Here is a 27,894-nt window from a genome sequence, read left to right on the forward strand (position 1 = left end):
GACATTAACCACAGATTTTCAAAATAGTTTTATTCTACAATCCGAACTGTCAAAAAAAATTCAAACCTTTAGGCAGCAATCAGGTTACCCCAAAGGGTATCATTCTTCTTTATCAGACCTTTTATCCCACCATAATTAAACAAGGTGACTCAGACATTTTATAACCATCCATAACAATCCTAACCCATCAGAAGCCAAAAAGCAGAAAAGCAACGTACCAAGAGATAAAACTCCTTTGACATTAGGTAAGCACACACAGTGCACTGAATTACCTGTCGCTCTGGATCAAATGCAAATGCAAGAAACTTACTGCACCAGATTACCTTCAACACATGATTAACTCAGGAAGGCTAGGAGCTGACAAGGGTTCACAAGGATTTAGATAAAGTTGGTATTTACACAGCCTACTGAATGGGAATATCCACACACAAGTGCACAGAAGGCAACAGCTACTCGTCGATCCTCAGAAACTGGAGAAAGGTCATGGGGTGTCTTCAACTCACTTATCCCGGGATTTGGTACCATCAGGAAGAGGACACAAAGCTACAGGAAGGTTTGTAGATATCCAGAGCTTGGTGGTAAAGCAAAGGCTGGGGAAAAAAGCAACCTGATCTCCAGCTTGCAACATGCTTGGGGCAACAGGGGTTTGTTGTTGTTTTTGCCTGTTTGCTTTGCATCCATTAGAAGTGTCAATAATTTGTCAGGTGCTGCCAGTTTGGCAGCTACAGGACTGAGAAGCAATGCGATGTTCAGGATATATTGTTAGTACTATAATGCTCATCTCATGACATTTTTGGCAAGCAGACCTAGAGGTTAACCCTTTAGAAGAAGCTTAGCTGGACCTCAAGACCCCCACGATTGCCTAAACTGCCCTCCTGAGCAGAAAGGGCATTTGCAGTTTGAAAGCACTTCAGTATGAAATGCTAAATTCATTCCATTTCCAGCCTTATCATGACGAATTTCAACCCTAAACCCCACCTTTTTTACAAAGTGCTAGCATGATACAAAATTCCTCCCCCCTCCCCCCCAGAAGCTTTCAGAGGGAAGCAGCTACATGTGTTTCCTTATTTGGTAAATTCAAAACAAACTTCCTAAAGCCATAAAGGTCTTTACCAATTTCAACTGGATCTAGCCTGAGAATCTTCACATTTCTATCAACTTAGCCAGGCCCACCATACAGAGATATCAGCATAAAAATTTTAGCTCTTCCATGTCGACCGGCACAGCTGCTTTTGAGAGAGCTGACCCAGCATAAAGCGCAGCAGATGGATACCAGCAACAGGCCCAAAGTCTGGACAGAACTGAAGTAGCACTGAATCCGTGCTTCGCATGATGGGGCCTGTACTCAATGCCCTAAAACCACAGCCACAGAGAGAAACCACTGCAGGATCACAAGCGTTTTACTGCTCTGCAAAGCAGCAGAACAGTCTGCAAAGTCTGTGAAAAGGAAAAATGGGAACAGGCTACTTCATAATTGTGGTTTACTGTCTTGATTTCCCTCAAACACTAAATTCTGCTGGGGCAAGTCTAGGACACAAATGTACTGACTCGTGAAGGCGTTCAAAGGAGAATCCTAACTAGTTTTAGAAGTATGTGTATGCTCTCCTTGGCCAGAAGGATCTCAGACTTATTTGCATTCCTGCTTCCATATTCATACTTCATTAACCTGGTTGTGGAAACCTCGGCGCTGTAGTCCACCACACTTCTCAGCCTAGCAGAAGCATCAAAAAGGAATTAACCAGTTAATCAGTAACTGTGGTCCTCTCCTCTGCACCTCCCCAGGGGAAACGAAGAAACTAACCTGCACTTGGTGGCTCTACACTGCTGCTGCGCAAGGGAAATTTTTGTAGAGGAAAGGACAACACTGGCGGTTATAAAGAAACTGGGGATGGAACAACAAATTCTTTGGAGCGTACGGATGGAAAAGCTCCCGTGAGTACTCGACATAGGCATGCCACCTGGCGAGCACGTCACGCAGCCCTGAGGAAAGAACAAAGCCAGATCCAGCATAGGACCTTCTTGGCTTTTACAGACGGCTGGCGAGCCAAGAGTTCTGTCTGTAGCAGACGCTAAGGAGATTAGAATCAAATTAAGGTGAGAGCTTAATTACAAACTCCAATTTATTATTCTTAATTAGCCGTCAGGCTTACGTGAATATCAACTAGCTTCTCCTGCGAGCAGAGAGGACGCTCAGCCAGGAGTTGTCCAACCTTACAATCAAGGTTAACTTCACCTCAATTTTAAATTCAAAACCCTTAAGGAAAATAACCCGAACTTCAGTACATCTGAAGTTTGATCAGCTCCAATGGCAGTTTCAAGTTTTCGGCACCTCTGGAAAACAAGCACGTTGCGTGTCTAAGTACAAATCAAGACATCCTGCAAGTCCGAGAACATATTATTGCCAATAGACACAAGATAGAGATGCGGAAAGGAACTCTGATCCTCCGCACTTCAGGATATTTTATTGTCAAAACACTCCCAGTCTGGAAACGGAGCGGAACATACCGCCAGTTTTACAGTCCTCCTCTTTTCACCATATCAGTACCAGATTCTACGAGTGCTGCAGAGCTGTTTCCGAAAAGGGCCCGCTGTGGACTGCAAGTCTAGATAAATTGTCAGTTCCTGTAGCATCAGACAGCCATGGAAATGTTAAGCCAGTAACAAATGTGCTGCATTTACATAGTTTAGTTTTTTTAAAAAGTGCATTTAGGCCAAGTTGTTTAATATTACTCTACAGCAATGAAGACACATAAAGAGAGAGAGGCTGCATTCTGCAGCACAGAGCCGCACAGAGTTTGGTTGCCAGCCGACATTCACCAGCAGAGGAGGAGGAGGGGGACAGGCAGACGCACAGCTGGGATCAGCAAGAATGTATCCCAGGAGATGCAGATTGCCCCAGAAGGCAGCAGGATGGATGCCAAGAAATCAGGGAATTTTTTGAAAGAAACGCCTTCACCAAAACCCTGCAAACTGATTAGGGGAACAGGAGTGCTTTTAAACTTTCAAGACCAGCAAAGCGGACAATTACGGATTTTTGTCGAGGCTCCAATTAGACAAGTTTACTTACAGGGTGCAGCTATTCCTGGCCAGACAAATGATTAAACATAAAAGCAAGGCAATTCCCAGTTAATTATGGAAGAGCAGCTTTATCCAGATCGTTATTGGCTCTAGTTAAGCCAGTCGCACAAAATTTCTGCTCCGATTTTGTCCCATTAAAGTATTAAGGAACAAAGACTCCTCTTCCTGTTATCAAACACACCTGGTCTTCCACACATTAAATCAGAGCCACAGGCCAGATCCACAATATATTTAACAAAATACTAATGGTTAAATTACAACTGATCAAAAGAAAGCACTCAATATCTATTTTGCTACTCAAAACGGTCCAAAAAGTTGCTTGACGTCTTCCTACAAAGCAAAAAGGTCCTCCTCTTTCCAAAGGATTCGCCAACACGTAACTCATCAGCAAGGCTAATAATGTCCTACAAGTACTTAACGTGATGCAGTCAAAACACCGTCTACAGACCCACAACCGCAAGCTCAACTGCCTCAGAGCACCGGCCGTGGGTATTACGTCTCAAGATTGGCACTTCGATACCGCTCTTCAGAGGTCCCTGCCCACAAACCGTTCCAGATACGTAGGTGTGCCTGTAGGGCATTCTTCCCATCTTGCAAGGGTTTTTGACTGTCTTACAGACATGGAAAAAGCTGCGTAGCACCTGCAACTTTGCTTCTATTGCTACATGCAAAAACTATCTTCCTGCTTTAATCTTAAGCAAGGCTCTTCCTTGGGCTATTTTGTAACTGAGCCTCTTTGGTCAGGAAAGCACTTACGATTAGTCTCTACCATGTGCCCCCTGTGTCCAGAACTCCCTTCCATTAAATGAAAGGGTACTAAAAAGGTATCCTATCTTCAAATACTACAGACGATTCCCTCCTTCAATGGAGGGCAAGTACATCCACATGCATAAAAGTAGTGGATTTCAAAATCCTAACACAACGCTAAAAAAGGCGTCACTCCCCTGTTACCTGCGTTAGAAGTGGACAGAATACTACTAATTATGCCAAAACATTCTAAAAATCAGCTTTGAAAAGTAAGACTAAAGGTTACTTTAAGAAGGTTTGGTCTTGAGTTGGTTTCTCACTTCACTTCAAAGTCAGTATTCAAAGCACAAACATATTCTTTCTTTGTAGGCACTAATGAATTTTTAAGTAGCTGGTATTTTGACTGCCGTCCAGAACAGTATGTCTTAACAGTTGACCAACATTAGAGCGTGTCTACACAAAGACACACAGGAAAGTTAGGAGTTCAAACCTTCTCTTGATTCAAAGCCCATTAGTTAAATCTCATTAACTTCCCGTGTGAATGAGCTTGTTCAGAAGTGGCCTTAAATCCAACTGAATGAAATATTTAACACAGGGTTGTTCAGCTTTTAATAATTACATCTTCAGTTAATCTTAAAAAAATTAAGAAAAGCTAATTTAGCTATGATTATAAATAAAGATACGTGAAATAAGAATATTTCCAAGAACTGTAGGCATGTTTGGTTAAAACGTTATTCGTCAAGTTGCTCCTTGCTCATCTTCCACCTCACTTCTCTCTGTATTCACTGTTCCTATAGGCAACAGTTTTGCCAAACTTCTGTGCAATGTGTGCACCACTCTCAATACAGAGAATTGCACAGATTAAAACTCTTACGGAGAGTCCTAACGAAAGATCAAGAGAGTAGTATACGGAACAAGCTACAAAAATTTATTTCAAGAGATACAAGCAGAACCTAGGAGATAACATTTTACAGCATGGTATCAAGTGACTGATATCAAATGACACCTTTAACATTTGCAAGATAGAAGCAATGCCCACAATAAATAAAAATGAAAGGCCTCAGTTTTCTTTATGAAATGTATTACCACTTCACAGTTTTACTTTTAACCCAGAACACCTCCCGCAGTGTTTATGGCACAAGCTAACTCAACTGAAAATTGTATACAGCCTTTATAATTTCCCTGTGGTGCATTAATAATTAAGAATTCAGATACCTCCATGTTATTATGGACCCTAACATACAGTTCATTAAGCTCCTTTACTGTACTCAGAAAGCAATCCAAACACACACTGGTTCTCTTCTCAGCTTTCTTTGTACTTCTACTTGGCACTTTGATGTAAGCTACTTTTATTCAAGACCCTAATCACATTAAAACAAAGGTGAAGTTATAGACTCATCTAGGAAAAAATCCATTTATTAGAAGAAATCTAGGTAACACGCCAGCTTTTCCAACCCTGAATGTGAAGTTCCTTTCCTAAAACTCAAGCATTCCTAAGTCTGCTTTTGAAAAAGCTACTCCTGGCTTGAGGAAAACAATTTTAGTCCAGTAAGCAATACAAAGCCTCCCAACTGATTACACACCTAAGAACTTTATTATATAGAATTGCTCCACCAAGCTTGACTTTAAGTAGATAAATATTTTCCTTCCATGTAATATTCTTCAATTCCAGATCTTTTACACAGAATTTCCAAAAACTAGCCAAGATGCTACACTTTTGTGGTCAAGCATTCTTAAACCCCCCCCCCTTTTTTTTTATTTTTTTTTTACAGCAAAAACCTCGTATAATCTTCTCCCATTTTGAAATTAAAAGGAAGCTAAAACTTACAGGTAAACAGGAGAGTGTAAATACCTTTAACTCTCTCTCTCTCTCCACGAGTAACAAAAATATTTTTGAAATTAATAGTCCTCAAATCTCAGTACATTAAAATTTAGCTTTTCAGATCTTGAATTTGTCATGATTATTATCACGAGATGAAAGTAACTCTTAACACCCCCCCCCAAGCAGTTGAATATTTCTAATTATCCCCAGTAGCACCTGAATTAAAAGCAGCTCTTACCTTAAGAAACCTGCACTAGCCTCCGGGGCTCGTCTCAGTCAACTCCTCTACAGCATTTCTTCCAGCCTATGCAAAGTGCAACAGTTCAAGTTGCAAGCTGCTGTCTAAAAGGATGCAGACATAGAGAAGAAGGATTTTTATAATCTGGTTGGGCTCACTACATTGTATAACTGTACTTTGTCCAATCAAAACCCCCACGTATTACACAACGGCAGAAAGGCAGGAAGACACCACACGGTCGTAAGCTGTTACTACACGCCTCTGTCATCGTTACGAAAAGTGGACAGACAGTATCTCCGAGTAACAGCAGAGTGTGTGCGAATCAAACGGAGCAAGTTCAAGTGTTTGATATAACCTGGAATATTACTGGCAGAAAACCCATCAGAAGAGTCAGCCTCAAAAATCAAGTTGTGCAAATATTTACACGCTTAAGAGCTGTGATTAGGACAGTGATTTTCCTCCAGCCGCCTCCATGATGAACAGCAAGCGTTTCTAAAAACCCAAGTTGTGCAACTTGTAAGGAAATATTTATACCAGCAAATAGCCAGTTTTCAGCTGAAGTCCCTGACCTCAAAACTCACATCTGTAACACAAGGTTAAGCATGCAATGATCTTACCAAACACTGAAAATATAAGGTATACTCTATGTTGAGCTCGTTCATTTAACTAATGGAAAAAGCCGAGTAAAACTGATGCTCAAAGCCTCAGGAAAAGGTGAGAGACTTGAAACAACGAAAGTCATTAGTAACAAGCAGTTTTTCCACAAGATGACTTCTTCTCCCCTTTCCTTGCAACCACATCTTTGCTCACTCTGGAGCGTTTTCTTTGCTCTCGGAGGTCTCTCGCAGATGTACACACACGGCACCCTTGCTTTCAAAAAAAAAAAAACACCCTCTTTTCAGTCTGCTGCATCACAGACACCGCTTAGAGTTATTACTTGCCACGAGGTTTGTACGCTGTCACCTTACACCACCAGGGAAGCAGTTATTCAGCAACCTCTAAATACATTAGCGTGCCGGTGGTACTGCTAATGAGACCTTCACTTCCTGTGCAACCGATACCCTAAGCGGTAATTAAACCGGGCCACTGCAAAGCGGCACCCAGCTATCGGACGCTGCCCGCACACACGCGCAGCGCCCCGGCCCCTTCCGCGCTCGCGAGACGCATGGGCCCGGAGGCCAGAGCGATGGGCTCGCGGTACCTGAAATGCACCTTTTTGAGCCCAGATTAGCAGAGGCAAAAGATAGGCCAAGGGCGCCACCTAGCTCTCTCCGGTTAACGAGCAAAGTTAAGCGTTATGCAATTTTAAAATTTTGTAATGCACTGCCAAAACTTACTCAATTGTTGCTACTTCAGAAAATAAAAACCGGAGAGCTGCGGATCACCAGTAGACCAAAAATCAGCATGTGCCTGCTTTTCCTCAATCAAAGAAGGACCGCTTCATCGAAAACTGATACTTCTTACACGCAATACTATTTATTCATCATTTACTAAGAATACAGACAAGAAAGTCAGTTATCTCGACTGATAGTTTTAGGCAATGTGTGGGTATCATAAAAGCACACTGTATTCCAAAATTTAATCTGCACTGCAAAGAGCGAGATGTTGAAAAGTTACCTCCTCCACCTGCTCCTTTTCTATTTATTAGATTATTTGCTTTGTTCTTAACTTCTGAATTCCAAGCATTTTCGCTGAAGTCAGTCCACAAAAAGCAAAACATTTGCTAATTTCAATAAGAGGAAAACTTACAGTCCTTAATGCAAGCATCATCATACCGGCAGTTTTAATGCCACAAAAAATAAAATGCTGTACCACAGATTGTTTAGATCGCTCACCTACAATATTTAAAGGAATATGATGGAAAATTTGTTTTTTCTTTTTAGATTCAAGGTATTTCATCTGCTCAGAGAGTGCTACAGTATTAGGTAAGTGACCAGCATCCAGAAAAAAATAGCATATAAAAACTAACGTTTAAAAAATATAAGGCACCTGCTTTTTGGTCTGATGTCTAGAATTTTTTTTTATAGTTACATAAAAAACAGACTCAAATGTTGCTCGCCTCGAATATCAACATTCTAAGTACAATCGAGTTCTGCAAATAACATTACTTCAGTATCTGATTAAACAAGACTTGTTTATTTACTATACAATTAACTCCACTTCAGTAACACCACTTCTAGTCCAAAGTTCATGACCAATTGGTATAAAATTTCATCATTTGCAAGATTCATTTTTAGTTGATTAATATTTATACTAAATAATTCAGCTCAAATAAACCTCCTACTAATCTGGATGCCTTCACTCAGAACACCGCTTCCATAATCCGCAGTTCTTGAACAGATATAATGACAGCTTGTTTCATTTAAATTACTTGTAGTAAATAGGTAATTAATCACTGCTGAACTTAAGATGAATGTTAATTCAAGATGTAACTCTTGCAATCAGTTTTTCAAGACAGTGGAATATCTTACAACACATCTTCAAACTCCGTAATCTGTAAAAGACAGCAGGGAACAAACCGATGCGGTGAAAACAAAAGCAGGCAATTTAATGCCTTAGTACAGTATTCTTAATCTGCTGGATCGCACTGTCTGGAATCGGGAGAATCCACAAGATCAACTTGCTCGTCAACCAAGTTAATCCTCAGCTGACCTGCTATGCTTGTAACGGGCAAGCAAGCAGGGATGTCAGAGGTTCATTTTACTTACCGTATTTCAAATCCTTTGGGAAGCTTATAACTACTGCTGCATTTTATTGATGGAAGTGAAATCATAGTAATCGATTTATCTTGCGCTACTTTAGCACCGGAAGCTGACTGTCGTGTTGATCTTACATAGCGAGCCATCATTTTTATTACCTGCTTAATATCTGAAACCTAAACTGATGGGGGCTCTCTTCTCTTGCTTGAGAACGTTACTCATAGGAGGAATCCACTTCTGAGTATTACAGGAAAATTCGACTTTGCACCTTCTTCTCAGACACGGAGCTTTCAGTTTAAGGATGAAACAAATACTTCAGAGCGGCCTAGTCAAATTCTAAATGTTTGCTCTTGGACACACATTGGTAAACTGACAATTTACAGGCAACATTCTGAGTTAAAATGTTTATTCTGAGGCTATGCTTCAGGATTTTGCTGCATTCAGGGTTAGGAGCACAAGTCATTTGCTCCTACTGTACTGAAAACAACCTTCTATACATATAAGGATGAGACACAATGGTTAATTCATCATGATTAAGACTGATAACAATATGACCCAGTCATCGCAAATGCCCAGTAACTAAATCACTCCTTTGAACCTTCATACACTGTCAGGTGACAACAAGGAAAAACAAACAAGGCAAAAGAAAGAGACGATCTGATGCAATCACTGATAATCTGTAAGAAGAGGTTCTCTGTTCCAGAATTTATCTAAAAAAACCCAAAACATAGCCATAGCTCTGGCAGAGCAGATGCCTCACGTATACTCAGCTGCTGGAAGACAACCCCTCAGGACAAGGTTTTCAGGAAAAGGCTCGTCCCCTTGGCAAGAACACCCTTTTCATCAGCAGGGTGAGGTAGAGGATGCCTCACTTGTAAAATGAACTGCAAAATGAACCTCTCTGCTACATTTCTGGAGTGGTCAGTAGTCTTAATTCAAACGTTCCTCCTAACAAAGTCATAACAAAATTGGAATTTTTTATGTCAACAAAGAGATTTAATTTATATAGCAGACTCTCACGAATATCCTCTAGAACACATTTAACATAACACAGCAAACAAGAAAAGAGCATCGCCTATTGGTAGAATAAACAGCTCCACTTCTACCCACAGTTTTAAACAGCAGAAAGACCAAGCCATTAAGTCTGATCTTACCAAGACATTTATAAATCCACTGAATTATAGATTTGCTGGAAAAGCACTTAACAGAAGATACTCTTCAATACAGAAACATTCAGTGCTCTCTTCTTTAATGCCGCTATCAAATACACACAAAGAATTATTGTAATCGCTTTGAAAGCTTACCATTTAATTCACTGGACGATGCATGATCCCGGCTATTATGTGTGTTCCTTGTACAGGATTCAACTCATTAAAAGGAGCATTCCTCTAGTTTACCAGAAAGGATACCTCAAACCAGACCGTATTAAGCAAAGCTTCACTTTTCTTGTTACAGAACAGTTGTGCTTAGTACTCAATGCTTTTTTCTCTTTTTAAATTCTGAATTCACTTTCAGGTCATATCACAGGGTGTCTCTTAGGACCTCACCCGCAATTGCATATTTGTAAGTATCTAAACTCAAAAGAAAAATCCAGGTTCTAGGAAGTTAGTCAAGTCAGACCTAGGATTCCTCTATATAAAGAGGAAATCACAGGACAGCAGTGCCCTTAAAAACACCTATGGATTTCCAAATCAAACAAAAAAAACAAAAACAAAAACAAAACAAAAAAACCCATATGCTCTAAAGGCATACATCAAAGCACTCCAGAAGCAGAGGAAGGAATGTGCTTTTTGTGACCTGCTTTTGTATTCAGCACTTGTCCACAAACTGAGTCGGACGCCTACATCTTTCCTGGACCTCCAGGTATGTTCACAATTGCTTCTAAATGCTAGCGTGAGCTCAAGTCATTTCTCCAAGGACTGACAAAAATAAAACCTGTTTATTGTTTCAAATATAGCACCTCTTTAGGTTGCAGACTGCAACCCTTGAAGTATTGTTACCCACAAGGGATTCCAGATGCCCCAGGAAAACACTGTCAACTTTGCCACGTTTAGGAGAAGACAGCACATCACCCAAAACGAAGCATGCAATAACCCAGCGAAGGGAGCAACACACATTACAGCTGACCTAACAAGCTTAAACCTAACAAGCTAAAAACTCAAACTCTACTACGCTTTCCATCTACAACTTCAATTGCTTTAGCTCTCATTAACGGCACAGCACAGGAACATTTCTAGGTGTGCTCATGGGTTCTAACCAGAGAGAGCAAAACCACGATCAGCACAACAGCTCTCTCACTGACCTCTTCAATGCCACAAATAACAAAATGCAGTGAGCATATGCAAATTTATATTCTAAGTCTAGACTTGAAACACCTGCTCATTATGTCTGGTAAGTTCACACTTTTGTCATTTTTTCCCCCCTCCATTACCTTTATATTATTTTGCTGCTGCTATCAATTAGTGCATTTATGTTTTAGCTTATGTATCTTTTTCTTTGGACTGCAAATGGTTCCAGAAGTGCGGGCTAGGTCTCTTTAAAAAGAGCAGCAGACTGATCTGGTTACAGGCTGTGCAAAGAACTTGGAAAGTTCCATTCTTTACTGAAAGTTACTGCTGTCTTCATTTTCTAAAGGGAAAACAAACCCTGTTTGTACAGTTTTGAACTCAATACGCTGTTTGCTCAGATGACTAAAGAAATCCACCTGCACTAAATAGTAACCAGCCAGGTAGAACGCACTAGCTACAAAACTGAGAGTTTTAAAGTAGGGGAAAGCAAGCAGATACCATACTTCTGTTCAATGGTCCTGGTATCTCATTCACGGTTCGGTGAGCAAATGGCAAACACAGCTTCACAGCACTGCCCAACTGCTACAGCGACCACAACTCCTCCTCCCACTGATCCCAACCGCCTTCCTCTGAAATGAAAAAGCCCTTTTAATCTTCAAAGCACGGCCACAAGTCAATCTCAAACTTAGCACACTTTTTAATTTTCTTTTTAATTATCCAGTTGGGAGAGTTATGCCCTCGTTGCTCAGTGACCTTTCATTCCTTCAAGATTATTTCAAGAAATCTTTCCTGGGAATTATCAGCAAATTTATACCACTTGCAGAGGAGAAATATGTTTCTAGGCTTCCAAGCAGTGAGGGGGAGAGACAGCATGATTCTTCACATGCTTTTGTGCGGGCAGCTTTCACTGTGTTACACAGCACTGTTAGTCCTGCAGGCCAAATATCTTCTGGCTTCAGAGCTCCGACTGCTGCGAGCGTAATTTTGATGCATCTACCACAATACCCACCCAAAAGTAAGTTGTCGCAATGCCGAATGTTACGGCACCCAAGTCTCTGCGAGGAGCCAGCCCCTGGAACGGCAAAAGAATTTCTTTCTGCTAGCACTGAGGCTCTTCCACGGCAAGAGGCAGGGCACAAGCAATTAAGCCATTGCCGTGGAGATTTTCCCTCCGGTAACCGTGGACCAACCGTCTGTCCCGTGGGCTTTGGTCACAAAGTGTAGCATGACTTGCCATAGTCATTTATCCTTCCGCAGGGAAAAATCAAGTAATTACAGCCACTAATAATTTTTTAGTTGCACCAGCGCTACTTTTTTTCTGCCCACACACTAAATAACTGTACGCAACCCTGCATTTTATTCCCACACGTTAAGCCAACCAATTACTAATTTATTAATTTCCCAACGAGCTGGAAGTGTTTATAGAGACTGACTTGTGTCTAACCAGACTTGCTCATTAAATTCCCATGCTCGTATTTCAGAGAGATCTAGGTGAAAGCGTTTACATACTCTGCAATCTTGATTTACCTCCTCCTAAATCTGCCTTTGGGAACCCTGCTTGCTTCCCGAGAAGTTCATGTGACATAACAAATTCAGCCCTGTCCCTGCACAGGGACAATTAGTAAGAGACAAGAGTTAAAAGGGATCCGCTGAAACGTACCAGACCTCTAGCCTGTGTGCCACATAACATGAAGAGATGCAAGATGAAATTTAGCTCAGTAGCTTTGATTTTTTTTTCCAAATGTAAGCACTGATTTACGTATGCATTAAGTATAAATAAATGCATTAAATATCCCTATGAGCAATGAAAATGTTTAAGGAGGTTCTACGTAAATTCTTTTCCAATTGTAGCAACAGAAATTGAACAGTCCATTTAATACTGTACTGATTGCTCAGGAAATCACAAAAATGTATAATATTTTGACAGAGTTCAGATTACTTATAATAATATTTATAGCAGCTATAGTTTATTGAAAGAAAGCCTTTTCTTTTCAGCAAGACAAGCCTTTTGTGAAAAACATTTTGGCAACATTTAATGGAATACTTTTCTTGCGATTTTTGCCAGTAAAGCAACACATTTTGTAGCCAAGTACTGTGGTCTTAATATTGTACCTTACTGGTTTCTGCATCTTAACATTAGGGTTATTATGCAGATGTCTGTAGAGCAGTACTAAAGAAAAATCAATTATTCTTACTTAATTGGCATCACTTAAAATGCAAGATTTCTTCGCTGCTACTATTTGGAGTAGTATCATTTAGTTATACATTCTGCCGTCCAACAAATTTTTCCATTTGAATAATTAAGAGGAGGAAAGACCAATACAGATATACTCTCCTTTGAAGACACCCACATGCTGTGCCATCCTCATAACAAATCTATTACCTGCCATTCAACAAAACAGTATCTGTCACAACAGCCTCCAGAACAAAAATAGTAATTGTATTTGGATCTTAATATAGCAGGTTTGGAAAGCAAGGAACAGTACACCTAAGGGCCATTTGAAACAGGGCTAATACCGATCATAAAATCTTTTTCAAAACAGGGCAGCCTAGGATGAGAGGTCAGATACTTTTTTGGTTTTAGGCTCATCTACACTAAGAAACTTAATAGAAGGCTTAATTGACAGCTTTGCTAGGTTTATCTGTGCCTTATTAGTGCTTTTCATGAAGATGCTTAAAGCTATTTGGTCCCTTTCAAAGAAGAAGGCGGCTCATTAGCATTGTACGTTCACAAGTACTCAGGCCTCACCATCATAGCAGTTCTCCTCCTTCTGCCCGAGGGGCTTCTTAGAGTCACGTCCTTCTGAGAAGGATCGCACACCATCTCAACAAGAGCTGAGGTTTCCTTCCTTTTCTTTTTCTAATATTTGCAAACAAAGTAGATGGCAGTGCAAACGTCACCATGTTTGAAATCCACTGAGTAAGAGCCTGACTCGGAGTTTATAGACATCTCTATGTCACTAGGCGTCCAGGAGAATTCAAGCACTAGGGCCAGGCAACGCTAAAGGTTACCAAGGTGTGATTTTTTTTCTTTTTTGTTTCAAAATCAGCCTTTCTCAACAACCAATAGATTAGAGGCACTGTTTTATCATAACAAAAACAGAACATTTGGGCATTAAAAAAAAAAATCCTACCTCTCTCCACCCCCCAATCTGTGTACTTTTGTTCATTTTAAAAGCATTTTAAATGGAAAGGAACACCTACAAGTAATCGATGAGTGCCTAATAGTCTGAACAAACCTGAACACAGCCCAGCAAAATGGTGTTTACACTAGATGGATCTCACAGTGTTCTGCACACAAAATTAAATGATATCGCTACAAATACGTATTTCCAATAACAACAAACAGCTGGTAACTTCTATTATTCCAGTATATGAAAAGATACAGAAAGCCATGAGAAAACTGCAGTTGTATCTTGCAGCTCGATCCTCTAGTATAGGGATCTGGAGCTCTAATTTCATTTTTGTCAGCCTAAATCCACATTACTCCTTTGGTTTGGCCTTTATACAATGAGAAGTTCATCAGGAAACTGCACTCTTAAGTTTTCACCAAAAGCTCTGATCTGTTAAAATATAACCCTAAAGATGCTTCTTGAATCAGGAATATGTAACCCAGCTTTCCAAAGCAAATCATTTTGGATTAAGAATGGAAAAGCTTGCCCATGAAGTAGTCAGTACTTTAGAGTGTACCAAATACAATTTTTATGGTCATCTGCAAAAGCAAGGCTGCATTTCCTTTGCCAAGGTACAGTAAGGCTCAGGAATCTATACGCAGAGGATAATTAATACACAAAACAAGAATTGTAGAACTTAGGCTTCTTCCTGCCATTGGGATTCAAACACTCAATAAAAATTCAAAGCTTATCACAACACAGTCAATGAAAAACCATGAACTTCAGATTTTATTTAGCACACAAACAAAAAGTCCCCAGCTTTTCGATGCAGCTTTTTACTTCCGTTCCAAGCACATAAATAAAAAGCGAAAGTCTTAACAAGCAGTCATGTGCCTGTTTTTCCTGAAAGCATCTATATGATCTTGCACACTAATGAAACCACATACACACATACTTCCCCCCCCAAGTAGTACCACAAAATGAAAACACTGAACTATACACTTAAGTACAAGACAAAGATAAGTGCTAATAGTAACAAGGCCAAAGGAGGAGGGGGAAAAAATAAGATTGCTACTCCTGTGCTAGAAAAGAAATCGTAATCAATAAAGTGTGCTTAACGGCAGACTCCAACAGTCAAAGATATCCAGCAGCTCCCTTCCATTGCTAATATTAGGTCACCAATGACATTCAGAGCACTAAAAGACTGGGACAAAGTCACTAACAGCACATTAAACACCTCATCATATAAACACAGCTAACAGCACACTTAGTTTACTAAGTGTTTAAGGTACCCTTCTATTAAAGTTTCTGAACTGTACTATACTCTCTTAACTTTTACAATCTTGCAAGTGTTGTACTAACAGCCAGCATACCACTAAAACAGGCTTTGCCGCCCTAGGCTGCTATTTCATGGCCAGGCAACAAATAGGAGCAAGGCCAATTAAAACGTGTTACTACATTCGGAGCCTAAACTTAACTAAAGGCATCTAGACACGAGGTTAATACCCAGGAAGGTAAGTACACAGAACTCTCCCTTGAGTCACTTCTTTACTTCCCTGCTATCTACCATGCACTCTCAAAAAGCTTCTGCCAACTGCTCAGACACCACAAACTCTGCAACAATTTGATTTGAAAATAAACTCAGACTACACATTTTAGAGACACGCAGACTATTCCAAGTCAGTTCTGTCTGTCACTAGAGCTAAAAACAGTCCAAAACATAAAAACGTTGAGTCGACCTCTGCATTTATACCAATTTGACTTCATATACATTTGACTACATACCAAGCAATTTTACTCTAAAGTAAACATCAAAGGAAAATTAAGACCTCAATTCCTTTAATCACAAAGGAGATAACAAGCAAACATTGCTTTATGGCCAAAACGATTACTATATGCATGCGCGCACACACACACACACACAAAACCAAGTTCTGTCGTTCTTCTCCTATCACACACAGCCTCAGTAATGCAACACACGGCAACGTTCTCGCATGCTTAGCGGTATAGCTTGGGGAGGGGAGGGGGGAAATACGCATCCCCGGCTACTTGAATGTGATAAAAGAAAAAAAAAATGTAGAAATTCCCCTTCACCAGATCAGGGCAAAGTCCATCCTCTCCTGCAGTAGCTACCTTTTTTTTTTTTTTTTCTTCAAAGGAAGAAAACCAAAAGCCACTCTCATCACCATTCCCCTCCCCAAAAAGGAAGACCCACCGGACTCTTGGACGGTAAGCGTGTTCACAGTAACATTCCCTAACGTATCCCTCCAACCCTCTCCAACAAGTACTCTTCTGTTCTGGCCTCAGAACAAAGAGACAAGTAGATTTAGATTGACGAATCCGTAATTATAAACCTGTTGAAGAGTATTTTACAATTACCTCCGACCCATTCGTTCTTCTGTAAAACAGAAGAAACAGATAGAAACAAACGGTATTTCACTACGGTCTAGGTATGCAGGACACAGACAACCAAACCACGTCTTTCATAACTCTCTTGCCTGCTGGGACTTCGTTGGCCAATTCATTTGCCCTGAAACAAACCCAAGAGTTTCCAAATTCTGCTCAGCCCAACTACTCTGGGGTGAAGGCACAGCCAAGGAAACGGTTCAGGCTCTATGCAGACCCAGGGCAAATAATGACTCCGTATTTGCTAGACCAATAATAACGCTCTGTACCAAAAAACAAGCTCCTCAAAAGCATAACCTCTGAGAGCACGCAGTGGATTAGAAAAATATGGGAGATGGTACATTGCTATGTATACTGTGTTTCTGATGCCATCTACATTTTTGTTGCTATTACAAAGCTCAATTTTTAGTGTTAGGAAGAGAACTACAGCATGATGCTTCTTATCACAAGCAGCTCTAGGAAAAAGGCAGAAAACTAGTTTTCCCCTCTCATTTTTCCAAAGTGCCAGTGATGTTTCAAAACTCTAATTCTCTTTCCAAAAAATGTATTTCTCTTGGAGAAATTATGACAGGAAAAAAAAATCAAAATTAGCTTCATTTCAAATAAATATTGAGGCAATTAATTATTAATTATTAAGTCATTGAGGGTAATTATACAGTGCACAGATGTCCAAACGTAGACACTTTCTCCCTGCATTTGCGAAAATAAACGCACAAGGGAACACGTAGACGTTTCCTTCCCATAACTTGAAAATGCCCATGTATCATCAGATTTCTGTTTCGGCTTCCACTAAACGTTGTCGTAAGACCACTTAACAAGTAAAAATATTTGCCCATAATGAAAACATACTCCCCAATATTGATATAAGTATTACGTGCAGTACCGTGAAGTTAGCACAATGTTTTTAATGCTCCTCACCTCTAGCAGCAGGTAGGGAACATGGCAAAGAGCTTTCCTTTAAAAAGATTTATTTTATTCCTGCCTTACACCACATCATGATGCATATCTCTTTACTCATCCTGACTGTCAATATTTTCTTCCTGAAGCCTTTAGGTAAAATTAAGCACACTAACTGCTGGCAGACTGTCTCATAACCACTAAGGCTTCCTAAATACAGTACCTCATAAAAGTAACTTTTTCACCCATTTCACCTTTGATCCAAGAAAAACCTTTCTGAACAGCCATCTGCACTTTCTCTTGCTACCTTGAAGATAAACGCATAAGGAAATGTTGGAAAGTCAAACAAACCTATTAAGAAAGGGCTCCAAGGAATCCTTTCGGCCTTGAGTTTCCTACTATTTTTCCCATGTCCTGGTTCACACAAAGATACTGACAGGAACAGCTAGAGCAGAAAAACTAGGAACAGCTAGAGCAGAAAAACTTCTTCCAAAACAGTCTTGCATGGGACATCACCTTCTAATCTGAATTAACTGGAATACCTCTCAGGGGTGTGCCAGTTTACTTCCCTTTGTATGCACAAGGATTAGAAGAGGTTAACTGCTGTAGTTCAGGTTGGGTCATTATAGCAATTTATCAGATACTTCTTGAGGAATCCATACTAAAAACGGGTACCATTTCACCCATTTATCTCTGAACAGTCTCCAGGCAACCTAAATGGTACCTAACAAAGCCATATCACATCAAAATAGCAAAGTCCATTATACTGAGAAAGTTTACAGTTTTGGTTATAGTAGGGAGGAAAAAATATATAAACAGACTCAAATAAGGACAACCCAACTCAGCTTCCCAAAATACCCCATTAAAAAAAAATCTTTGAAATAGCAGACAACACACAAATGCAGCGTTTCCTATACAGTCTTTCAAAGAAATATGGGGGAAAACACACAGTCATATCATTTTCTATTGGAAAATGAGAAACAAACAAACAAACAGAACACTGCTCTTAGCTTAAGCTCATCCTCAAGAAAATTATTTCCCACCAATACTTACAAAGACACGACCTTTATTTTTCCACTGGAATTCAATTCCCTGTTAGCTTCTACCACAGAAGGCATTTAAATTCTAATGCTACCAGTCTTAAAAAAAAAAAAAAAAAAAAAGAGCTAGACATCATTCAATATAGCTTTAAGGACATACAGACAAGCCTACCTGTGGCTCAGGAAGGGCAAAGAGTAAATAAAAATTGTCCAAATATTACTTCAAAATAGAAACAAGGTAAGGAAAAAAGGCCTAATCAACACAGCTTCTTGACCTTACTCACTGAGCAGCCGTATGCACAACTGTACCAGCACCACAGAGGGGTCACTAAAAGGCTGGGAACATGCAGCCTGTGATGGATGGGGGCTGCTTAAATCGGTGCTGTCACCTGAAGAAACATTGATCAACCTGCAGCCCAAATCATCCTACTATTTGAAAAGCTGTTTTTCCCTCAGAGTTGTTTCCTTATTCAAGGGTGGGAATAATCATGAGGCGAGGTGCAGAGGACCTAGTTTCCATCCTGCCCCTTACAGCTGTTCACCAAGAGAGCCAGGTGCCTTGAGAAAGCAACTCAGACAAGTTTAAGCCTAACTGAGAACAAGGCTGAGAGACAAGTAACGGATTGGGATGGAATGTGGCCTGTTAAGGAACAGCAGGAACCCAACCCACCTTGGAGAAGAGCAGTCCCTAGCTTCTTCTCTTATTGACACACCTTCAACTCCTATAAGCATCTTTAGCAAAGCTAAAGGATTGGTTAATCCCGTTGGCTAACCCACAATAAAAATCCCAGGGCTCATTTAACCTCGTTGTTAACCCAGGGTTGAGTTCGCTTCCATGCATCTCCATATTAATATTGTCCTAAATTTGAGCTGTCTGGATTGTAACTTGAAGGTAGGAGCAGGGTTGTAAGAGCTCATCAACTACTAATCCAATCATTCTACATATCTCAAGGATCATTTTCCAGTTTACTAATCTGAGCTACTTGTTGCAATAATCCCTTATCTGTAGTGAAATCACCAAGCAGATCAAGGTGCACAGCAGACGTCAAGCTCTGACACTGTGCAGCACACCAGCAGCCAACTGCTCTAAAATTTATTCTGCTTTTCTGTTACACTTTACAGTCTGCATCAAACTCCAGGTGCCAGGAAGATCGCTACCCAAACTAGTCATCCTTTTAAGCTTAAACTAGGTAACTTAAACCTTGTTCCAGTATAGCAATACCGTGCTGCAGTCACTGCTGGGAGGGTCCACAGACAGGGCCAGCACCCAGTGAAAACAGGGCATTTGGCAATTTTCACATTTTAGCTGTTCAAGTTCAACAAAAATGAGGAGCCTAGCATTTACCTGGCACCGAGCTCATGCAGAAAGAGTCAGCTGTATATGGCGAATAATAAGACAGGAAAAAAAAATAATACGCAAGATCTTTACCTTGTCCTAAAAAACATCTGGGGATTTCCCTTTCCTGCCAGAATCTTCTACCGGCTCTGCCTGCAACTCCCCTTCAGGGTGTCAGCCCCAGTCCATCACTTACCTAGAGAGGTCAAGGAATATAATACGTGGGAAGAGCAGACCCGAAACTGCGTTAAGTGTTTGTTGTCTCAGTCTACAATATGACAACGATGGCTTCAGAATGAAACGGCAGGAATTACGTTCTGTAATGAGTCTCTCCCTGCATTTTCACCTGTTTTAGCTTCTATTAATAATAATAAATAAAAATAATAAAAACAAATACACTGTGTAGGCATTCAGTCATTTTTGTTAAGTAATGAAATCTAACCAAAGGCTAGGAACAAGCCTTGCTCGGCATTTTTCTGTTACCACTCCTGACAAATAATCTACCTTAAAACAAAAGAAAACTGTGCATGACACCGAACAGGGTCCGCAAGTCAGAACCCAAAAGAGAAATATATATATATATATGCATACACACACACATATATATATATAAAGCCCCCTCCAGGCGTGTCACGAGAAGGGGATCAGACGCAGAGGAGGGAGAATTAACCTGCATTCCTCATCCCCTTTACAAGCTCGGCGGCTCTGCCACCCATTTTGTTTCAAATAATAACTGTTAAAAAAAAATGATCTACGCGGAACGGTGAAAATAACCCCCATCCCCTCGAAATAAATAAATTAGCAGACAGAGCGCGGAGATGGATAGTCGCGCCGCGGGCGGCTCTCCCCCCCCCGGCCCGAGGCAGCGCAGGCCGCGCCGCCAGGTAGATGCCCCTTCCCCGGGCGGGCGGCACCGGCGCCCGGCACAACACGCTCGCCCGGGGCGCCCAGAGGCGGGGAGAAAAAAAAAATTAAACGAGATTAAAGGAGATTAAAAGCAAACGGCTGGGGAGGGAGAAGCGGCACGGATGACACCGGCGCGGGGTGTGTGTGTGTGGGGGGGGGGGGGGGGGGGGGCAAGGTGAAGCGCAGCCTGGCAACATGGTGGAGCCCCGGGGTGGAGGAGGAGAGGAGGGAGGGAGGGAAGGGGGGAGCAGCCGGCGCGATGGCGGGGCCGCGGCGGGAGCCCCCGCGGGCGCCGGGGATGGAGGGCGGCGGCGGCGTGGCACAAGGGGACGGAGGTGACAGCGGGCGGCGCGGCAGGGGCTTCTCCCTCGGGAAGGCGAGCTCACCTGCCATAGCGGGCGGCAATGGCGCTGAGGGCGGCGGCGGCGGCGACTGCTGCTCCTTGGGCTCCCGCTCCCGCTCCGTCGGCAGCGGCGAGTGCGGCGGGGCCGCGGCCGCCCCGGCAGGCAGAGCACGGGGCGGGCCGCGCCCCGCTCCGCCCCCGCCAAGATGGCGCCGCCGGCGGCCCGCCCCGCCCCGCTGCGCCGCGCGCCGCGCCCGCCATGGCCGGGCCCTGAGGGGGCGCCGCAGGGGCGGCGCGGGAAAAACCCCGGGGAAAAATAACCGAATAAACGAACAAACAAAACTTCGACGGTTTGGGGGAAGGGGGGGGAGGAGGGGGAGGAGGAGGAGGCAGGGCTCCATGCCGCACCCCGCTCCGACGGTGGCCGCCAACGCGCCGCGACATGGCGGCGGTCGCGGCGTCGACGGGCGCCGGCATGGGGAAGATGGGTTTTGCGCGTCCGGATCGGGTGGAAACGCGACGGATAAGAGGGACCTCGGGGTGCGGGTCACGGCGAGGAGAACGGGGAGAAGGCGGATGGAGGGTGTCGAGGACGGGAGCCTCGATGCCGCCGGCTGATTTCGGGCCTTCGTCCCGTTCGGACAGGTAAGTTACCGTCTGGGTTGCTTTCCGTGCTGTAAAGTTTCGGGATTAAAAAGCAAACCGAGCTGGCTGAGCAGCCGCTTCTCCCTTCTTCAGGGAATTTTTGCCGTCGCCCTGCTCCGCCGTCGCGAGCGGGGATTAGTTCTTCCGTGCAGGCCTTGGCGAGCCCAGAGGCGAGAGCTTCCCTTTGCAATTCTCCTTTAGAAAAGATTTTACCTTTAGAAATTTTCCTTAGAGCTCGTTTAGGTAAATCCCTGCAGTAGCAGGTTTATGCCTCGATTCCCAATTCAACCAGTGTCTGAGAAATACAGCCCCTACCTTCCTCCTGTAATTGCTCCCAACTGGTCCTAAACTCCTGCAACTATTCCCAAAATGCTCGAGAGGAGTCCCGGATTGCCAGTTCCACCCCCCGTTCTTTGTATTAATCACTCATTACGCTTGCTTTCATAATGCAGGATAAATACTATATTTCATGCAATCACAGTGCTAATGATTAGAGGATGCACGAGCAAACACTTATTTTGTGATATTTGCCAGCCTGAGTCCCTGGAGCATCTCTTAACAGCAGCACGCAAGTAGGGGCTTGATTTTTGCAGCGAGGTTGTGCCCACGCGAAGCTCTAAAGCTCCGTAAGGAAGGATTACTGTGGGACGGTGGAGCCCTTACGCCGGGTCGTGCGTCCTTCCCCGCAGCCGGAGAGTGCGATGTTGTGAGAGTCGGAGGTAACCTTTAAAGAACACGTTCCCCAGCGTGTTATTTTGTTTGCTTTTTCATGGCTCTGTAAAACGAAAATGGTAAGGACAGGGCTGTGGAAGGTCAGGGTTTTCTTGAGATACAACATGTGTGGTACTGGCATAAATTTAAATGCTGAAATCTTTTTGGCTGTCATCTCCACTGTTTATTCAAGATTTCCAGGTTAAGCCAAAGTGCCGCCTCATCTTTGAGAAACCCTTTTCATTGCATTAGAGATTGAAAGAAAATTTGAGAGAACTTTCCATTTAGTAACAGCAAATTTAGTTTGTGTGTTACTAAAATTATCGCTCAGGAAACTAAAGAAGTCAGGAGGCTCTTCACCTCCGTTCTAGCTCCTGCCTGGCACAAAATCCCAGGGTGAATCATTGATCTGAGCACAGGATCTCCGAAAAAACAAATCAAAACTTTCACATCCAATTACATCCGGAGAGGATCGTTCGGGAATCTGAGGTTGGTAGCTCATTTGCAATTCTCTATCCTGATTTATGTTGTCAGAAGTCAGGAAAACTAAGACACAGAACAATAATTTTCCCCACATCAGATTAACGATATCCTACGTGAATACCAGAGATGGAGTCCAAGAGCTTAGAACAACAGGACATGAATATGGATAACCTCTTTTACCAGACTATATAAAATAAAAACTAATCCTCTTGTATCTCAGTGACTGCCTGGGAGGAGAAAGCAACTTCCTTGAGGAAAGGTGGTTTAAAACTCACCGGCGGTCACGTTTTTTGCATCTTCCTCTAAAATACGGAGCAGCAAATGTGTGGAAGAGAATACTGAACTGGAGAGATGCAAGGTTTCTATGCCATAGCATCCAGAAAGGGAGAGTGGAAAACCCCTCTTAAAAAATGCTATCTATCACCACCTAGTGGGAAACACCATTTCAGGTTCCTTGACCTACATATATTTACGGTTTAGCTTAGGGAGACTCATGACTTGATTGCTGTTTCCCCCCTTCATAATATAATACGAGATTACAGTTTGCAAAAAAGTTATTTCTTGGTAAGAACTAATTTTAACACTGAATGACATACTTCCTAATCCATCATCAGAGCTAAATCCTCAGTTTTGTCATCTGCAGAATGGAGATAGCAAGACTCAGGAAGAGTTTTATGAGGTTTAATTAGCACAAAGTGCTCTTAATAGCAAATAGGACTTTTGGTCCAAGGATCTCAAACCTGGATACTCTGGTCCAAGTACTCAAATTACTGAGGCCTCAGATAGCAATCCAAGAGGGAGATGTATTGCTGTGCTTGCTATGTGGAAAGATAAATAGCAGAGGTTGCAAAGTTACAGTTGCCCAAATTCAAATAAATCAATAGCAGAATAGAAGAAAAATTCTGCATAGTTGCAGAATTGTTAGCTCCCTGTTGTTAGCATCAAGATGGTTTTACCCCTGGTAGCTCTGGGGAGACCTTCCTTCATTTTTGTTCACGCAAAATAATTTGCAAACGGAGCCCAGGTTTCAGAGGCCAGCAGGGTACAAGCAACCCAGAACAGTTTCCCGTGCATCTCGCTGCAAGGTTGCTCAGGGCACACCGGCCACTGGATCCTCGTGCAAACGTTGTCAATGAATATGGGCAATGACAGTATTCAAGGACACTTACAGTAACACTAATTCAACCAGACAGCTCATGCTTTGGATGAATATTTTGATGCTGTTATGTCTAGTACCTCAGGGGCTGAACCAAAAAGCTGAGATTCAGCTTGCTGAGTCAGGAGCGAGACCTGTATTTGGCAGGGAAAGGAGGAGATGTGCTTACTCACTTCTCAGAGCTCGGTCCCAAGCCTGGTTTCGTGAGCGTTATCCTTGCACCTAGCAGGGAGAGCGCCTTATACATTGGGAGGAGCGAGAGCAGGAAGGGGGAGCGGAAAAGCAGATTTATCCTCCCCATTCTCTTTTCCTGCCGGTGCTGCTGAATTGCTGGAGCCACATCTCCTCACCTGGAGATGTTGTGACGGCCGAAAAGGCAGCGCAAGAACACAGGGTTGAAAGCTCCCGACGCGGTTACTTTGTTGGCGCACTTTTGCGTTGGCATTTTGCTTGCAGCTCCCTGTCTGATGCAGACTGTCGTTCGGAGAAGAGGTCTCCAGGCAGGAGACAAGTTGGGTTTTGCCACCTTGCGTCAACACGCATGGCTGTTGTTCAAAGCTGCGGTGATAAACAGCAGCTTCTGATGACACATGCGTAGGCAGGACCAGGCCAAAGAGTGACTTATTTCAACTTAATCTACTTGCAGAAGGGTGTGAATATGGAGCGCTGGAAAAGCCACGTGCCAGCCCATTAGAGGGCTTTTGTAACATTGAATAAAACAGGTTTTCTTAAACCACCTCCTCTGGGAGTTCAGAAGAAGGTCCTTTTCTTTGCAAGAAGAACAGACAGCAGCACACCCGTGACGGCTTACTCATAAATCTCAGCTGAGAAGTGAAAGCAGGGAGAGGAGCCCTGTCCAACCTTTCATTACTGGAACCCACTTGCAAGCAATTTTGAAAGAACATCCACAATCTGCTCAGACAGGAAGGATGGTCTTGGGTTTCGTCATTGCTTTTATGCACTGTCTCCCCGTGACTCACTCAATTCATTGTGCGAACGTCTGATAGCAGAAACGCAGCGGTATCAGGAACGGTAGGACAAGGATTGTTGCAGAATCATCCCCCGACCCAGCGAGCGGCAAAATGCAAGATAAATGAGCACTGTGCAGAGGTAAGGGTTAAAGATGGAAACGGGCAGCACCACGGCAAGCCTGCTGAGAGCTTTTTCTGAAATTGAGGTGTCTGAATAGATGCTTTGCCAGGAAGCTTCATTTGCTTGGCCAGAGAAAGAAGAACTTCGAGGCAGAAGGGAGAACTGGGCCCAAACCAAAACTAAATGGGCAAATTGGGAGCTGGAAACAGTCTGTGGCAATACTTTTCGGTTCCTTCTTTCCCCCGCAGCTGAACTAACACTTGTCACAGGAGTGCAAACCAGGCAATTATAGCAAGCGTGGATGCCACAGGGGTGGACAGGCTCACTATTTATAGTCCCGTCCTGACAGCGCTTTTCTACTGTGCCGCTGCACACAGGTTAAGGTACAGTCCATGCCTTGAAGGGGTCACAGTCTAAATAAAAATACAAAAAGGAAGGACCAGCAGCTCTCTTAAAAAAAAAAAAAAAAAAAAAAAAGCCAAGACTCCAACAGATGAAGGGACACAAAGGAAATCCATAGCAGAGCCTGGAAGGATGAACTCCAGGTTGTCCCTGCAAATTGCCCTTCATCTAGTTAACTCCTTGCCTGCCCGCTCTACGTGCGGAAGTCTCACCTCTCTCCTACTCATAAGTACTGCCAAGCAGTCTGGTGCAGTATCATTAAATCAGAGTCCTTGCAAGCTCTGGCAGAGAGGATGCATTTGACCTGCAGCATCAGATATGCAGAAAACAAGACACTCAGCCCAAAAAAGAAGAACCCAAAATAGCAGTGAAAAAGTTACGCAGCTGCATTTACTGTCAGTATTAGGAGAGATGATATGGCATATTATCATACAATGGTATAGTATAATAGGAGAGATAATAATAGTAGACTTTTTCTAATGATGTATTAATGAAAATAATAGAAGATTATACAGTGATGCCAATTAGTATTTGAAGCTTTAAGGATCTGAGATCTTCCCTTTTTGCACTAAATATACAACATCATAAATGTGTGAAATAATGCTTGCTTAAGTGAGACTAGGTTATAAAGAGGGAGCTGAGCGAAGCAGAAATCTCCTGCCCGAAGCTCTTGCACAAAGAAAGCCTGTTTTCCATCAAACTGGCCTCTCCAATTGAAGTTATTTCATGCCAGCTAAGAATTAGGTCCAACATTTCACGTCAAGGTCCTGCAGGAAACTTCCCTAAATCCGTGGGAGTTTTCCTTCGCTGAATACAGCTTTCAGCTCAGAAGCCGATGCTCCTGCACGTGGGAACTCTTCCCTGGCACCTTTTATTCTATCGCTTCGACCGCTTGCGTTAAACGTGAGGCAACGCGGTACGACGATACGGGCGCAACGGAAACGCGACACCCTATCTGGAGGGACCGGGATTTTGCAACGCAGCACGGACAACCTCCCAGGTGGAAGCCTTCGCGGTGGGAGTTTTTGCAAGCATCTCACATTCCCTAAACTTTTTACAGCCCTTATTAGCCAGGCTTCTTGATAGCCTAAGTACAGAATTATTACTGTTTTCATCTCCTATCTTTCAGCTCCTTCCAGAAGCATTTTAAGCTAGAGAAAGAACCCAGAGGACCTGACTGCGGATATATTAACTTCCCACTGTCACGTCAGCAGGACCGTGCGCACTACCCATTTCTCACTGGCAGGAAAAGAAAGGTTAAAACCTTGCATGACAGGTTAACAGCATGATTTGCAGCAACTGCTTAAATAAATGGTTGCAGGCACTACAGACTAGCAGGCAGCTAATCCTTTAAAGACTTAAGAGCAGCTACTACTTCAGTCCAAGTAAATATTTCAAAATAAAACTAATTAGTGGTGACTGGTGATTTTTTTTCCCCCTCTATGTTTTGCCAGCTCAGGCTAAAATGGTGATTCCCCCACAGAATTTATGCTTTCTCTGCCAGAACTGCTATTTTGCAGGAGCAGAAAGAGCCCTCTCTGGGAAAATTCATTGCATTTTGTTCCTTACTGTCGTAATTGCAGCAGGACTGCAAAAATTATCCATGAATCTTGTAGGTCTTCGGTACTATCTGAGAGACAAGCTCCAAGAGCAGCCTATACGCTGCTCCAGGGACGGAGGGCAGCATCGTGGCTCGGTATCCACCACAAGTACAATGTGCAGCCAAGAGAGGAAGGAAGCATTCCCTTCCTGATTCTTGCCATGAATAAGCTCCGGCCACAAAAGAAGATCTCCTAATAATTGCCTTAAAACAAATTTCTTAACACCTCCCAAGACACATGGAAAAGCGCGGGGAGAAGGCGTCACGGTAACATATACCCCACCAGCACACACCAAAATCTGAGCCTGGAGAAGCAAAACAGCCAGGCCAAAGCAGAGAAAGCACAATACAATCATTTTTTGGAAGCAATACTTTTTAATCCACAATTAAGCTTTTCTCCCCAAGATTAAAAAGAAAAAAAAAAAAAAGACCCTTGGCTCCATCTCAGAACAAAGCCAGTTCCTCTTGGGAAGGAGGAATCTGCCATGGCCCACTGAACTGTTGAACTGTCTGGACTATTTATAGTTAAATCCAGCATTCCTGAAAATCTCAAGCTGCTTTTGTATTAAGGAAGGAAAAAAAACAGAAAGCCTGTGAATGTGCACATCCACATTTTGCACAGTTAGTACAGCACATCACATACCACAATTTTTTTTTCAGGCTCCAACTCAAAGCGGCGACTTCCTTGCAGCGCGAGGACGTAGCCAGGGCGGAAGGGAAGGCAAAGAGCTGGAGAAGGCTCCTTGCCTGCAGTCCGGAGAAGGGATAAAGGAGGACAGGATTTGCTGGAGGAGGCAAACCGAAGACGGGCTCCTCCGGAGGCCTGAGAGACCCGAGAGCCCGGCAACTCGCACTCACCGCTGACCCGACGAGCGCCGGCGCGGAGGAGGCT

At 42.8% G+C, this 27,894-nt stretch overlaps 1 protein-coding gene across 3 annotated transcripts in view; it reads right to left on the reverse strand.

The window, feature by feature from the left end:
• SLC23A2 (solute carrier family 23 member 2) overlaps positions 1-21,079 on the reverse strand; it is a 52,442-nt gene extending 31,363 nt beyond the window's left edge. The window contains exons 1-3 of one of the 3 annotated variants that reach the window (XM_062596747.1): positions 20,957-21,079; positions 19,758-19,860; positions 5,886-5,989 (exon numbers count right to left, since the gene is read on the reverse strand). The gene's annotated coding sequence lies outside the window, so the exon portion shown is untranslated. The remainder of the gene's footprint in view (positions 1-5,885; positions 5,990-19,757; positions 19,861-20,956) is intronic. The other 2 variants (XM_062596745.1, XM_062596746.1) reach the window with 2 other exon arrangements.
• Between the last annotated feature and the right edge of the window lie 6,815 nt (positions 21,080-27,894).

The sequence above is a fragment of the Rhea pennata genome, chromosome 28 (assembly GCF_028389875.1).
Source record: "Rhea pennata isolate bPtePen1 chromosome 28, bPtePen1.pri, whole genome shotgun sequence".
Lineage (NCBI taxonomy): Eukaryota > Metazoa > Chordata > Aves > Rheiformes > Rheidae > Rhea > Rhea pennata.